At 37.8% G+C, this 15,700-nt stretch overlaps 1 protein-coding gene across 2 annotated transcripts in view; it reads right to left on the bottom strand.

Annotated features, from left to right (window-relative positions):
• CDKAL1 (CDKAL1 threonylcarbamoyladenosine tRNA methylthiotransferase) overlaps positions 1-15,700 on the bottom strand; it is a 424,960-nt gene that overhangs the window by 10,178 nt on the left and 399,082 nt on the right. The window lies entirely within an intron of this gene.

Raw genomic sequence — 15,700 nt, 5'->3', positions numbered from 1 at the left:
AGCCTCACAGATAATAAACATGGTATAAAATGAGCATTATTAATATTTAGGAATGATACTAGTTTCCAGAGTTTCAAATTTCACACCAGTAGGTAGCTGTGGGATCTAGATGCCTCTCACAAACAAAGAAGACTGAAGCGTCTCCAGCGCCGTAATGCAAGCCAGAAATAAGGTCTCTACAATTCCTGTCTTAGATTCCAGTTGTCACCAGAAGCCAACATAGCCTCTAAAATCCTTTATCTCTATCAAGCTTATGTTTTAAATACATCTTCTTGAAGCTAGGTGATGCTCTAATATGTAGTCTCCTGACAATTTTTCTTACATTCAGTTTCACAGACTTTTCTGTCCAGTATTAAACACTTCCAGTTCCTGGGACTACAGATGCTCACCAAGCACAGCTGAAATCAGATCTTGGCAAAAAGGTGCACTTCATGCAAGTCTGACATTTAACAGTTAATAAAGTGTGACTGATCTTGTCCAATTTTGTGGGTTCAGTGATAATACAAAGGTTTTCTTTTTATATTGTCATGGCCTCTTTCTTTTAAGTATCCTTAGTTGTTTTAGGAGGTCTCCCACAGTGCCAGTTAGCATACTTCTGAGCACCTGAGGGAGTGTCTCGAAATCCGAGTCTCCTTTTTAATTTCACACTCAGTCAAGTTCAACTGCAGTTAATGCATGCAGCTAATGGAGGACTCTCTCATGGAAACATCAAACAATGGTTACTTTCTGTGATTAGCAAGCCTAACTGCTCTAACATAATCTCTGTATCCCCAGTCTCTACAAATGATTCGTCAGCCCTTCTCCACAATAATAAAGATTACATGAGAAAAATCTTTCTTGGCTTGCTGTGTATTTTATGCTAGATAATCATGATAGCACCTTGGCGCTCTGTCTAAGACATCAAAGAGCAGTACATATCCAATCTACAGGCTGTAACGAATATCTGCCCTCAGGAGAGCGTTTGTATGGTTCAGAGGGTGGTCTGACTAGACAACCAACTTCTGTATCTGTAAGGGATTGAAGTGCATAAGCATGAACTTGCGCACTATCATGCTCAAACGCTGGCAATTTGTACCACAGCTAAAAGCCTCCAATGAACCCACTGGACCTCAGTCTTCTCCCACACAGGTTTAACATGGTGTGCTCTATCAGGTTGTATCTGATAATTCCTAAGATTAGCTCACAAGGAGAAAATCAGTTCCTCTGGTATTAACCATGAAGTAACAAGTACTAATTTCCTCTTTTTCTTTGCGACTTCATACCCTGGAGTTAGTTTCTCTTAAACGCTGAACAGTGACCACTGCAATTTGCTTGAACACATGCTACAAAATTTTAATAATTTGTAAATATACAGTTCCAAGCATTTTAAACTGACCACCATCAAGTTTGTTGACTACACTAACCTTCTAGCGGACACTTTGAACATCTGCCTCATCTTCATCAGTGAAATGGGAAAATGAAAGCTGCATTTCAGGTGAATAATGTAAAAATAAACTTAATAACTGTTTCTGAAGCACTCTGATATTTAGTTATGGGGGTCACAGGAAAGGTTAGAAAGAAATTAATAGCTCCCTTGAGAGTGAGATTTAAACAGCATGTAGCAAAGAACACTGCTATTACACAATGAACAATGAAGAGGAAAAATATCTAACAATAGCTTATTAAATGAATAGACTCAGCTCTGTGCACAGAAGGAAACAAATCTGTGTGTGTGTGAAAAGAGAGCGTAAGCACATAATTAAAGGTTGAAACATAATATAGTTGGCATTTACATGGAGAAGAGGAACTGAAACTCTAGAAGTTCCTTAGTTCAGAGTACTTCACTTTACACTCCAAATAATTTGTGCACACATGCATGTAAGAAATAACATTCTTAGTTTCTTTTGTCTAGCAGTTAGAGTCTATATATAGTCTTCAGTGTCTATATATAGTCTATATATAGTTCCATAAGTCTTCAGTGTCATTGCAGTGCTACACTTTTTCTCTATTTAGAAAAGGACACTGATCTGTAGAACACAACCCATAATATTTTAATACAGCTTTCTTTGGTGTTTTGTTGTTCCTCTTGTCTCTAGGTGAATACAAGTATTAACTGAAATTGACTTCTGAACATACGGTGTCCTCGATTCCATTTCATTATCTCTGCCCATCCTAGTAACTTTTGAACCTACTCATTCACCCCAATGATGGAAGAGCAATCCGCTAAGTTTCATATAAATGTCAAAGGCTGGTAGAAAAAATAGAGATCTTAATCAGTGCTCCCACCGAGGGAAAGGCCAAAGCCCAGCCTCAACAATCTGTTTTTTGCCATCACGGTGCTGACCAATCTGTATTCATAAAACTCTGTATCACAGGCAATAGTTGCACAGACCACCTACAACACATTTTTGTCCACAGGGCAATCAGAGAAGATAGAGAAGATGCGGAGAAGCAGCTGTGGGTTTTGTTGTAGAAACATGGAAGGAACCAGAGGACCAAAACCATGGGAAACCAGGCTTTGTTAGTTCAACTACTCACTTGTTCATTCTCTAACTCTGTGAATGCAGCTTCCCTGTACAAAGACTTTCTCTGCTTCATAGTGCTTCAAAACTAAATGCAAGACCGGATGAAAACTGGATAAAAAAATAAATATGAAAGGGAGGTGGTACTGCTTAGCATGGGTAACAGCGATTCAACAAACCAGCTTGCTCATAATACAAAGAGTCTGTAGTTCCCACTTCCCCCCACCTCTTCACAGCCGAGAAACCTATCTGATTGGATGTTACCGTTGTACAGCAATGCAGGATATGAGAATGATTTTAAATAATAAACTGTTGCAAAGGTATTTCTTATACTGTTCAGATTTGCCATGTTAGGCCTAAATTAAAATGGTAATGAGTTTTTATCAGTGGTTGTAGGCCATGTCCTTGTAAGTGAGGAAAAGTTGAGGTTCTTATGACAGATTTGCAATATTTGAAAAGAGTTTCACTCACCTCTATTTCCCTGAAGCCCATAAAATCTTTCCTACAATAAGGTAATACTAAAATGCACTACTTTCAGTGAAGGAAATTAAGAAAATCAGAGATAAACACAAATAAAACCAAAGACAACCTGAAAATGGCAAACATGTATGAGGATCCTACAGGGCTGAGATATGCAAGCCAGCAGATGACAACTGTGGGACTTAACCTAGTATTTAACAAATGGATGGATGTGGATTTTAAAATGCTTGATGTCTCCATACTACAAACTACAACAGTTTTTTTATCACACAAGATACTTTCCCAAGCATAACTCTAATTCATTCCTTTCCAGCTATTAAGAGCTACACATCTGGCTTTCCCCTGTGGTTCTGTGACAATCTGATTATGCTACAGAATCTTAAGCACTCCTCACTGAAAAAATAATGAACTAATGTTTCTTTAGACAGAGATACATGTTGAATAGTTGAAAGAGGAAAAGAATTCCTGTCATTCTAAGCACTACTTCCATTACTTTACCAAATTAAAGTTCTTATATTTAGGAAAAAAAATATCTGTGTCAGAAATGGATATTCACAGACATCCTTTTTGTATGATAATTATGTTATCTGCACTTATCAGAGATTTTGTATGTGAGAATTGCAAAATAGTTTCCATACGGATAAGATAAAGCACAGTCAGACTGACTGAAATGACTTACAATCACATATGAAGTCATGTCAAAACAAGGACGAGATTTAAAAAAAAAACCCTCTAGTCCTGATAACAAGACCCTTTCTTGAGGACCAGAAATCCATCTGGTCGGTATTACACATAGGTAGTTTTTGTAGCTATGCAATGTTTTGACAAAAGAAGCTTAAATGTACTGCCTACACATCATTGTTCCATCAAAAGTATTTTCACAAAAATTTCCAAGCCACCCCAATCTGAAACGGAGCATTTGTTCAAGTTCTGCCACAGTACATGCATATATATATATATATATATATATATATATATATCTATGAAGAAGAATCCATCAATTTGAAAGCTAAGACATTTAGTGAATAATTTCCTCATATAATATTATTTCAATGACTCCACGGTTATGCCGAGACTAAAGAAAAAGAATACTAATTTTGATGTGGCTTTTGCTTTTTGTTTTGCATTTGACATCTGCCTCTCCAGCCAGTCACGTTTCATTCCTTTTGCTATTTATCAATCACACATCCATCTCATGTTGCAGTACATGGGTAGTCAATCCTTTTTGATAGCCCACATGAGTCTACTGTGATCCTTACACTGCCATGCCTTGCCAGACCCACAACCAGACATAAATTCATCATGTGATTAGTAGCTACTAGCTCTCCTTCTCGGCATATCACATATGCTCCAACATTTATGACCCTCATCCGGAAGCCACTGGAAAAGAGGGTATTGGATAGTACCTAGTGAGGTGGGTGAACTCCTCTGGTGGCTGCAGGCTGTCCCACACCAAAGGCCAGACATTTATGCACTAGTATAATGACAACATGCTCAGGCACCCGTGGAGAGGGCTTCTTTACAGGCCAAGTTCCACAAAACAGTGTTTCTATTTGTAAGGCCAGGTAAAAAGGCAAAATGAGAAGTGTCATCAAGAAGACGTTGATAGCCCAGCAACATCAACATTCATTATAGCATTTGTTGACTTACGTTGAGCCAGAAGCTGGGAAATGCCATGTTCTTATGGAATGATGAGCTATGTAGGTCAAATATGGTCTGTCTTCAGGCCCTTAATTATTCTGTGTGATTGTCATCACCAAGAACAATTTAAAATGCACACTTCTTTTTAAGAAATGTTCTTCACTGAAAATTTTTTAAATTCAAGTTTTTATTTTAAAAATGATTTGTCAGCCCTTCTCTACAATAAAGACTACATGAGAAAAATCAGTATTATTTCTTGCATAACTTGATGGTTCAGATGTAGTTCAACTTTGGTTTTGACTCTACACCAGTATATCCTAATTAAAAATGACTTCATGCCAGTGCTTGTGACCACAACAAATAAAAGCTGAAGCACCACTGAAGTACATTTATCTTCCTCACCATAATTCCAAAGTCTGAGGTTTTTATGGTATCTAGGGTGGAAGAAATGTGTCCTAGTTTTTCCAAGATCATAATTTTATTACACCAAACCTGGGTTGTGGTCCTGACTCCAGTAAAAGAAATTAAAGTAAATATGCTGAAATTTGAGCATCCTGTGGGCTTGAGTTTCAAACACGGGAAAACTGTGCTTGAAGCCCTCTGACTCCTTTGGAACCTCAAAACACGAACTGTTTCTGATGCACACCTGCAAATCTGTTTAGAGCCAACTCCCAGTGAAAATGATCAACGAGCTTTGGAATCTGTTCTGATGAAAAAGAAAGGCATAATACTGAAAAGACCATACAAACAGATGGATGGCTAATTTCAGTTTAGTGGGAATGTATAGGAGATTTGGGCTATCCACACTAACCATATCATACCACAACCACAACCTCTCACGCTATACTGACTAGATCATTCACTGCAAGATTTCTCCTTCCCGATGCTGGATAAGACAATTACATCAAATCTAGTCATACTTTCCGGATTTTAGTTCGCATGAGTGACTTCTCCTGGCATTGGAATAAGTCAGTAGAAAATCCTTCTACATCTTTAAGATGGGTGGGGGAATATTTGAAGTAATTCAAATACACAATGGGAAGCAGTTAGGGGAAGGTTATCAAGATTGGTGTACTGTACACTAACCACAGGTAAAGCTGTCTTTGAACAGCTTTAATGAAGTGCTTATATAATTAGTTACTTTTCTACATGTTTCTTTTACTTAATGGTCTTTGATAAAGCCCACAGGAACAGCTTGCTTTGGAACTTGTTACAAATAAGAACTGAACCTAAAGTTAAATAAATTTAAGAGTCAGGTCTCATGAAAAACTTCAATGTAATAGGCAATGAGCCAAGTTTCTTAGCGGTAGAATGGAAACTTTAAAGTGATTATTCCTCTTGTAGTTTGAGGAGACTCCTTTAAAAAAAAATCTTAGATTGGGGGAGAGATTATAGTAGGAGGGCAAGGGTTTATTTCTGTTGTTGTTTGGTCCAGTAAATCTGCAACAACATGCTTTAATGGCTGATGGTGTGATCAAGACTTTGATCTGATTACATGACAAAGGATCTTGAGTGAATGTTAAACTTGATATGGAACACAGCCTGGACAAACACAAAGTTACTGTATGCAGCCTTTGAAGAAGCACTAGTTTACTAAGCTTGCTTAGATACTACAACTTTCTGTGAACTGTCTTTAAGGACACAGTCATACTAATGTATTCAACAGGGTCACAGTAAATTATTTGGATATTCTAGTGTAGTGAGGAGTATATCTTTGGTGGACTAAATTTAAGGCTCTGAATTTCGCATCCAATTCACTGAAGTATGGCATTTGGATATTTTAAGATAAATTTTTTCCAACGTAGCCACCAAATAGAACCTCATCCTTATTACTCAACTGTAATTTCATTTCAGTTAAAGATATAGCCACTGTAAATTTGCCTACACAAAATATAATTTAATACTGATAAAAGCTTAAAAATTCATTTATTTCTCCTACTGAAAGGCCTTTTCCCCTTTTTGTTTACCTTTTTACCCTTGACACCACAAAAAAAGTCCAATCTGTTATTGACAAGTGTATTAAAAAACTTAAATGTAAATAACTATATCCAAATATTATCAAAGTCTGGGTGGAAAACTATGATTATGAATGGATATCAGGATTCTATTTCAACTCACAATTAACCCTAATATTGCTGCATCAGTTCAACACTGTTTTAATAGAATTGTCAGGAAAAAATTATTTGCAAAATTTATATGTATCTTAGTAAATTCTCATTATCACAAAGAGAATGAACAAGAACACAAAGGATGCTTTTTAGACTATTAAAAAACCATTAATCTACTGAGAATCTAATACAAATTTTGAACATTTAATAATATTAAGGGATACAGAACAACCTAATTTGCCTTTAGTATGGTTTGCTAATTTCTTTGAAATGAGATACACTTTTTAAAACAGTTTTAAGTAAAAAAAAAAGCTTAATCTCCTGACTGTTATTTTTATTTGCCCTCAAAACAATCTCAAAACTAATGAACCCTCTTATTTCAATGGTTTTGGAAACAAATATATTTCTAAGAGGCAGAAGTTCAACATTCTAATACCTCGTATGCGTAAAATCAAATCTTCTACTGACCTTTCATTTAGTGATGGGGAAAGCTATATCACCCTTCTAAACCTCTATTTCCTCTCACAAGCTCCACGTGCCTTTTTCCTGCTGCCCCTTTTAAATATTCATGTAGAGAGTCTACTACGATTACAGCTTTGATAGATGAGGAACAGATAGAAAAATCATCCATCCAAGACATAAATATCTTGTGCCTCTGTGTCTTTGCTTGCGGGGAAAGGAGAGAGAGGGAAGAAATGGAGAGACTAATACTGCCTATGTGAGCTTTTTGGAGATCTAAAGAGTAGTAATAAAAACAAAAAGGGATGACTACTACATGCAAAGATACAATGTATACATGGACTGAATATCCTTGGCACCTACCTTTATATTAAACTCTAAGTCAAACTTACAATGACTTTTGCCGGCACAATGAGTTGGAAACAGATGACCTCCAAATCAACAGAAAAATTGAGAAAAGTTGGGGCTGCTGCATTTTTTTTTCCTGAAAGCCAATTAAAACTTAGTGAATTTATAACCTGGTACCTTAAATAATAGAGCATTACTGAAAAAAAAAGCTTATTGATTCTCTCCAAAGAGTTTGTTTGTTAAAGCTCTGATTGAAAAGAAAAAATATTTTAAAAGAAACTCCTAAATATTACAGGGAGTGTCACGTAACTAAAATTACCATGGCTACACAATTCCAATTTGTCCCTATGCCAAGGGAGAGCAGAACCCACCCACTCATCCTGCAGCGCAGCATCAGCAGGTCAAGTACTTGCAATTATAGACAAAAATGGCAGAACTATTTTAGCACTTGGAGTTTTGCTTCTGGAGGCAGAAGGGGAAGAACATTTCTGTTTAACCTTCACTCATTCTCCAGAAAATGACTTACAGTTGAATCATTCCAGTCATTACCATTTCCATTTATTGCATGCACTGTACAGGATTAACATAATTATGTAATTTAAAGTGATTAGACAGTGACATTCAGCCAAACAACACTGTCTGTTGAGGAAATGAAAAGTAAATAAACTGAAGTTCACCTGAAATGGACTTAAGAGAGCATTTGTTTGAGAAAGGGCTATGTAATATGTGTTGTTTCAGCTGAGACGGATCACTATAGTTGAAATTCAGCCCTGCTGAGGGATGGGCAGAAAGACAACATGGCCATTAAATTGAAGACCTCAGGATAAAAACTACTTGGTGAAGGTCTCATGCTGGCTCTTGGGTTTGCTGCCTTAAATCATCTCTATGTATTTTTACCCTCTATGCAGTGCAGAGAAATCCTAGAATCAGAGAATGGTTGGAGTTGGAAGGGACCTTAAAGATCATGGAGTTCTAACCCCCCTGCCATGGGCAGAGACACCTTCCACTAGACCAGGTTGCTCAAAGCCCCATCCAGCCTGGCCTTCAAGCAATGAGCATCTACAACTTCACTGGGCAACCTGTTCCGGTGCCTCATCAGCCTCACAGTAAAGAATTTCTTCCTAATATTTACTCCAAATCTACCGTCTTTCAGTTTAAAATTGTTACCTCTCATCCTATTGCTACACTCCCTGATAAAAAGTCCCTTGTGACCTTTCCTGTAGGCTCCCTTTAGGTACTGAAAGACTGCTATAAAGTCTCCCTGGAGCCTTCTCTTCCTCAGGCTTAACATGCCCAACTCTCTCAGCTTGTCCTCGTAGGAGAGGTGGTCCAGCCTGATGATCATCTCTGCGGCCCTCTGTTGGACCTGCTCCAACAGGTCCATGTCCTTATGTTGGGGCCTCCAGAATTGGACACAGTACTCCAGGTGGGGTCTCACAAGAGCAGAGGGGCAGAATCACCTCTCTCAACCTGCTGTCCGCACCTCTTTTGATGCAGCCCAAGATGCGGTTGGCTTTCTGGGCTGCCAGCGCACACTGCCAGCTCATGTCAAGTTTCTCATCCATGAACACCCCCAAGTCCTTCTCCTCAAGGCTGCTCTCCAGCCATTCTCTGCCCAACCTGTATTTGTGCCTGGGACTGGCGTGTCCCAGGTGCAGGACCTTTCTCTTGACCTGGTTGAACTTCATGCGATTTGCACGGTCCCACCTCTCAAGCCTGTCCATGTCCCTCTAGATGGCATCCCTTCCCTCCAACGTGGCAACCGCTCCACATGGCTTGGTGTTGTCAGCAAACTTGCTGAGGGTGCACTCTATCCCACTGTCCATGTCTCTGACAAAGATGCTAAAAGAGCACCGGTCCCAGTACCAACCCCTGAGGAACGCCACTTGTCACTGGCTCTCCAGTTGGACATCGAGCCACTGACCACAACTCTTTGAGTGTGACCATCCAGCCAATTCCTTATCTACTGAGTGGTCCATCCGTTGAATCCACGTTTCTCCAATTTAGAGACAAGGATATCAGCAGGACAATATAAAATGCTTTGCACAAGTCCACGTAGACAATGTCAACTGCTCTTCCTTTATCCACCGACATTGTAACCCTGTCGTAGAAGGTCACCAAATTTGTCAGACATTATTTGCCTTTAGTGAAGCCATGTTGGCTTGGATCAATAAACTGAATGTTTGGATCAATGAACTACCTTCTATTCCAGTTTGCTAGTCGTCAAATAATTGTTGGCTAAATTAAAACGTTGATAGAATTACAGATGATAAGGTTGGAAACAAGAAGTTACTTAGCTGCTACCCATGACCCAATGCAGCTCGCCTGCATCTCAAGCTTTTTTCACAGGTATTTGCTAAGCATGTTCCTAAAGACTAGTATTGATTAAAATTCCCCAAGCACTACAGGTGATCCAATCCAGCACTTATCTAAACCCAGCAAGAAAAATCTATTTTGCCTGTAAGGAAGAATCCATCAAATCCATCCTGAATTTCTGATTCTCAGCTGAGAAATGTTGGGCTTTAAAGTAGAAGAAAAATTCAAATCAACTCAAATCCCCAAACAAACAAAGCCAACATGGTGTGCAGATAATGTATAGATCATGCAAATCTGTTCTAAGGAACAGCACATTACAAACGTTTATCCTTTTTTTCTGGCAGAAATGAGACTTTTGAAGGTCCTTTTTAAAAACATCCATAGATGGCATTGAGCTCCACTCTTAGAAAGGAAATTTCTCTTCTCTTACATTAACTTTATAGTGACCTTAGTGAAATTACTGAAGAAAACATAAGAAAAAAAGATTAATTAAGAAAGATTTAACACCATCTTATATGACCTCTATTTACAACCAGCAGGGAACATGAGTAACACATTAAATAAAGCAGATTAATTCATGCAAAAGCACTAATTGTATGCCTCGCACCGCAATCAGTTTTTTCAGAGAAAGAGGGAGAGAGCGTAATTGAGACAACAAAAGGTATGTTCCGAAGAACGCAAGAGCACAGAATGCAAGAGCACCAAATATTGCACCATATTTTTATGAAGTATTACCTGAAAACTATTTTACACAGAAAATTTTCCTTTATCTTTCAATATATTTATTTTAAATAGAAGCTTCCCCATATATTTTTCAAACTTGGACATTGTGATGCAAAGATCCCTTTGTAAAGTAGCTTTCCAAGAGAGGTAAAAGGTGTATTTTGTTTTACTTTATCTTTCTACTTTGGAAATTCCAATGTTTCATTAGCATTTCTCATACTTTCTATAGTTTCTGCTTCTGTAATTGTACAAAATGTTCCTCTCCTCGCACCTCTATGCCATTTTCCGATCCAAACTTTTCTTCCTCGTTCTCTTTTTTCCCTAAATCTCTAATCTCTAGTTCCTGTTCAGGAATCAAGTTTCCACCACTTTGAAACTCCAGCGTATGTAAAAACTGTGCTTAATAATTACTTCAGTTTTATGCACATCTTCCACATTTCTTTCCAAATCCTTGAAGGAAGTTTCCAGCACAGAGATCTCAATTCTGCCATGATTTCTTTCATTTCTGTTCCAGCAGAAGATGCTTTCTTCCCCCTTCTCCATTTTATTTTGCCCGCAAGTGAAGCACCCTTTCTACCTGAGATCAGAGAGTTCCCTTTAAGTTATGCTTTGTTGATTCTTCTTTCTGGCAGACTATAAAGAAGTGTTTGATATATGCAGCTTTCCTGTTTCCTAACATCAGAAAAAAGGGTGGATGATGTCTAGAGGTCATCTTTTGCTAACATAACTAGAAAATACCTATGGCTAACTGGGAGACCAGGAACAGAAAGCTTCTTCAGTAGTACACAGAAGTACAACGCTACAGTAACCTACTGCAAAAAAATGAAGGCAGGTTGGAGACAAAATAGAACAAGCAGACTCACCAAGCAATAGCTTGCTAAGTGAAAAATCAGTGGCTCGCTCCTTGTTTCCCCTGACGATCCCAATGACTTGAATTGCTACTAGCTTAATGGGCCATCTGTGGATATTATCACGGCCTGGGAGCCATAGAGATGTGCACCAAGATCCCACACTCGCAAAGGGAGACATTGCAAATGGGGGCTGAGAGCAGGAGTTGTTCACAGGGTGTTAGACGTGGAGAATTTTATCACATAAACCAATGGAAAACAGATAACTGAGAGAAAGATGTGCCTATATTTGCTTGAAAAGAAAGTCATAGATGCATTATAGAAACAGGAATTATGAACATAAAATAATCATGACTACATAACTAAATAGCCTGTTAAATTTTTTTTTTTTTTGCCTTAGTTTTCCATCTGATGAAAATTTCCCACCAAAGGCCCTCAGACTTAGAGGGCTTTGATTTTTGGCAATTCGTTACAGCTCTGGCAGGTAGCCAGCCTTTTATTTTTATCCCTCAGTCCTTTGGTCTCTTCTTCATATATTTCTCATCTTGCAATATTTTTTTTCCTCTAGTCACAGAACATATGTAAACAACTAGAATTATTTTTGGAGTACAGAAGCATAACATACTCTGTTTCCATATCTAACAAGATCATATTCTTGCAGATTCTTGGCTTTTTTTTTCAATGATTAGGTTTGGGCAAACATTTCTCTGTAAACAGTGTATATTTATTAGGTATTTTACTTTATGCTGCTGAGAAACTGTCAAGATCCCTAAACATGGCCAAATAAAATAAATAAAAATAAAAATAATGTTATTTTAAAATTGAATGACATTCAGACTGTTCACCCACACTGCTGACTTTTCAAAAATATTTATTATCCAATGACAATGTACTCAGTACTATGTGCATTGCAAACCCACCTCAAAAAATCTCAAAAGCTAGTTTACCAGAATGCTTAAGAACACAGCAGACATGCTAAATTGCTTTACTGAATCTCAAACTGCTGAAGTATATCCTTATTGCTTTGTCAACTCCAAGCCTATCTCAGTGAAAGGACATCACATCTGCAGTATTTACGTGTTGTTTTTTTCCTGTGAAACTTAGTAGAACTAATTCTTGATCAAAGATTTGAAATATTTATTCACTGTTATTTGTAATTGCAGCTAATAACTCACGATATGCTTGTTTTGTCTAAATGATTTTTAATGTTACCGTCAATAATTTTTAATGCCCAGTCCACATATATCCTGTTAGATTCACTACAGTCAAATATAAAAATACCTTTACACACGTGTTCATGTATTACTGATTTCAACTTTCACCTATATATTCTCTGCTATGTATCTGCTAAACATTGTTCTATTACTGAATCAGCAACTCCGCACTTTAAATCCAAATAAATCTATAGTAGATTTAAAATTCTGAGTTAATTGAAATTTCCAAATGTATTTGTCCCCAGAATAGCGCTCCTGTAGAATTGTGCAACTTGGAGATATCATTCACTTTTGAGTGGCTTTTATAAAAAAAATCATGCTAAAGTTAAAACTAAAAAAATCTTGGCAAACACCTGTGCATTTTAATATTTAATATGTCCACTACAACCAGTAAGTCTGATCGCTTTTGACAGCTTTTTAACCTGGGCTGCTGACTCCTACATTCCTCTGTCCTTCCTGTCACAACTTCTGTCACAGAGCCTAATGTTATCAAATGTCAAAACCTTATTCTAAGCCCATCTACTTAGTCACAGTTTTTTCCTTAGAGAATAGAATAACTGCTAAGAAATTCTACATCATTAGTATCTTAATGGATATACATATTAGGCATGGTGTTTATATATTGAAAAAAGCACGATAAAAAGATACGCTAGAAATATCCCGAATTAATTCTATCAATATTTGCCTGCTTCTTATTTGGCACAGATATACAATGCACGAATATTTTATGGAGCCTGCAAATTGCCCTTTGTGTGACATTTTACATTCCCTCTTTTCTAGTCAAATCTGTTAATTCCAGTTGGTGACTTACTTCTTGTATTTCTTTGGACCGATTTGTCACCCCGGTCATGCAGTCAAAATGGTTAAAAAAAAAGGCCTACAATTATTCCTTCAGACACACCATGTTGCTTGTAGTGCTCCCTCTGAATTCATCAGAAAAAAATTATTGAGGGACATATAGAAGACGAGAAAGAGAGCACACAATGCAGATAAGCTCTGATTTTTTGGAGGTATTACTCAGCACTTATAGAAGTTTCTTCTTGCTTAGCATGGGTGTGTGGCTTGTTTTGACATCCTCATATTATCATGCTCTCAATTGTTATAACTTTATTTTTTTAGCCATATGAATAATTTCCTTAAAAACTGTACAGTTTTGAAAGCTTTCACTTCTCCTGTGAACAGTCTTCATTAGAGAGAAGTACAGCTGTGAGGTACTTTGAAGTATCTTTTATTGTGTCCCATGTAAGCTAATGAAAATATTGTTAATAATAGCGAGTGATGCCTAGGATTCACTACAAAAATAGCAGCTTTTTAACTGCTGCAAACTGTTTACAACCACGTTACAGCCTTGACTCGGCAATCTATCCCTCTTCATCATAGTACTTGTGCAACATGCTGAACTGTAAGATGTGCACTGCAGCCCCGGTGATTTACATGGTCATTAGGAAAGAGCCAAGTGCTGTGTTGAGTGGGAATGGACTGAAGCATATAAATGTTTTACTGCAGTACAGCCCATTATCACACTCTTTTGATCTACATTAGCTCGATCTACATTTAAATTCGTGTGCTTCTCTGAACTAGCTCTCATCATGGAGCAGCAAACATAAAGGAATTGAGAGGAAGTCCTACCACTGACAGAGTGAGACTAGAAGTCCACCAGAAACTTCCTGGGCACCTCAGCACGCCAGCTACAGGATGCTGGTTTGTGCCTAAAAGGGCTTCTCCCCTGAGGACAGTCATGCTGAGGAACAGAAAGAACCACCTGGCAGCTGACTACCCGACTTTTCAAGCCTGGGAATATAAAGGAGGTCCTACTTCTTGCTCATTTGTGTGCAAAGTGGGAAGGAGAAAGTCAAAGTGCCACGTTTTCATTTTTTGCTTTTATAAGTTGTTTTAGGTAACTGATAGCTTGACTTAACATAAAAGTTACCCAAGGTTTTAGTTCTGCATGCTGCCCTTTTGAAAATCTGGTGGAGACCTTTGGGATCTTGTTGAAGATCCAAGATCTTTGGCTACTTTTGAGGGAGTATGTGGATAGATACACTCCGAGTCGTCTCATTCTTCTTTCCTCAGCCTGCCACCTGGGCACATAACAAGCTATATAAAGGGTCATATGACATACATTGTCCCTTTGATCTTGATCATAAGCATCTTACGTTCGAATTACATGTCTCGAGCACATCTAGCAGGAAAAGTTTCCCAGCAGTTCAACCATACAAAGCAATATAAAGAGCATCTTTTGTCCAGCCAAAAACCAATGGTGACTTTTGTGACAAACTGACTTTTTTTTTTTTCCTCGGAACCTAAAGAAAGTTCCTGATTTGCCACTTACATATGATTTGTCAGGAGGAACTTCCCACTAACAATTTCAGTTCATGTTCTATATATTATACATTGGCCAAGCATGATTAAAACCTTTCAGCTATAGCTTCCCTGTACAAAAGATGTTCCATTTACTGAAGTATTGAGATTCTAGTTTTTTCCAGAAAGCTGAAGTTCCTAACACGTCCAGTGGACCAAACATAAGTAAGATACTCCCTTGAAGGAGCACTGGCAGCCACAAAAGTCATGAAAAGCAATTTGCCTTATCATTCGCTTGCTGTAGCCATTTCCTTGGACATTCCAGGTACTTGTTCATATCTACTTACAGGGCAGGAGCGGATCTATACATTTCAATGAGTTCTTAGAGAAAATAACAGTATCCTCGATTTTAATACTTTTATCTCTCATTTTTAACATACAAAACTTCAGTTAACAGTCTGCTTGCTTGTTCCCATGCTACAAGCTTCTGGCAGCACGTACTCAGTTTAATGACAGGCTTGGTTCTGTTCCAAAAGATTATTAAAAAAAGTGTTCTGATGAAAAAATCAGATGCGTTTAAATAGCTACATAGTCCAGTCAGACAATCTGAGGGTTTTGGCTGTTTTTTCCTCTTACGGACCCTTATCAGGCCAATATACACATACAAACAGACACTATTCAAAGGAGAGTTTAGCAGTGTGTTTGTCCTTAAGTTTCATGGTCTGCCAAACACATTATAGGAGGTGCATTATTGTTGCTCT

Source organism: Numenius arquata, chromosome 4, assembly GCF_964106895.1.
Source record: "Numenius arquata chromosome 4, bNumArq3.hap1.1, whole genome shotgun sequence".
Classification (NCBI taxonomy): Eukaryota; Metazoa; Chordata; class Aves; order Charadriiformes; family Scolopacidae; genus Numenius; species Numenius arquata.
The sequence above is the reverse complement of the archived record's forward strand: the minus strand, read 5'-3'. Positions and strand labels throughout refer to the sequence as shown.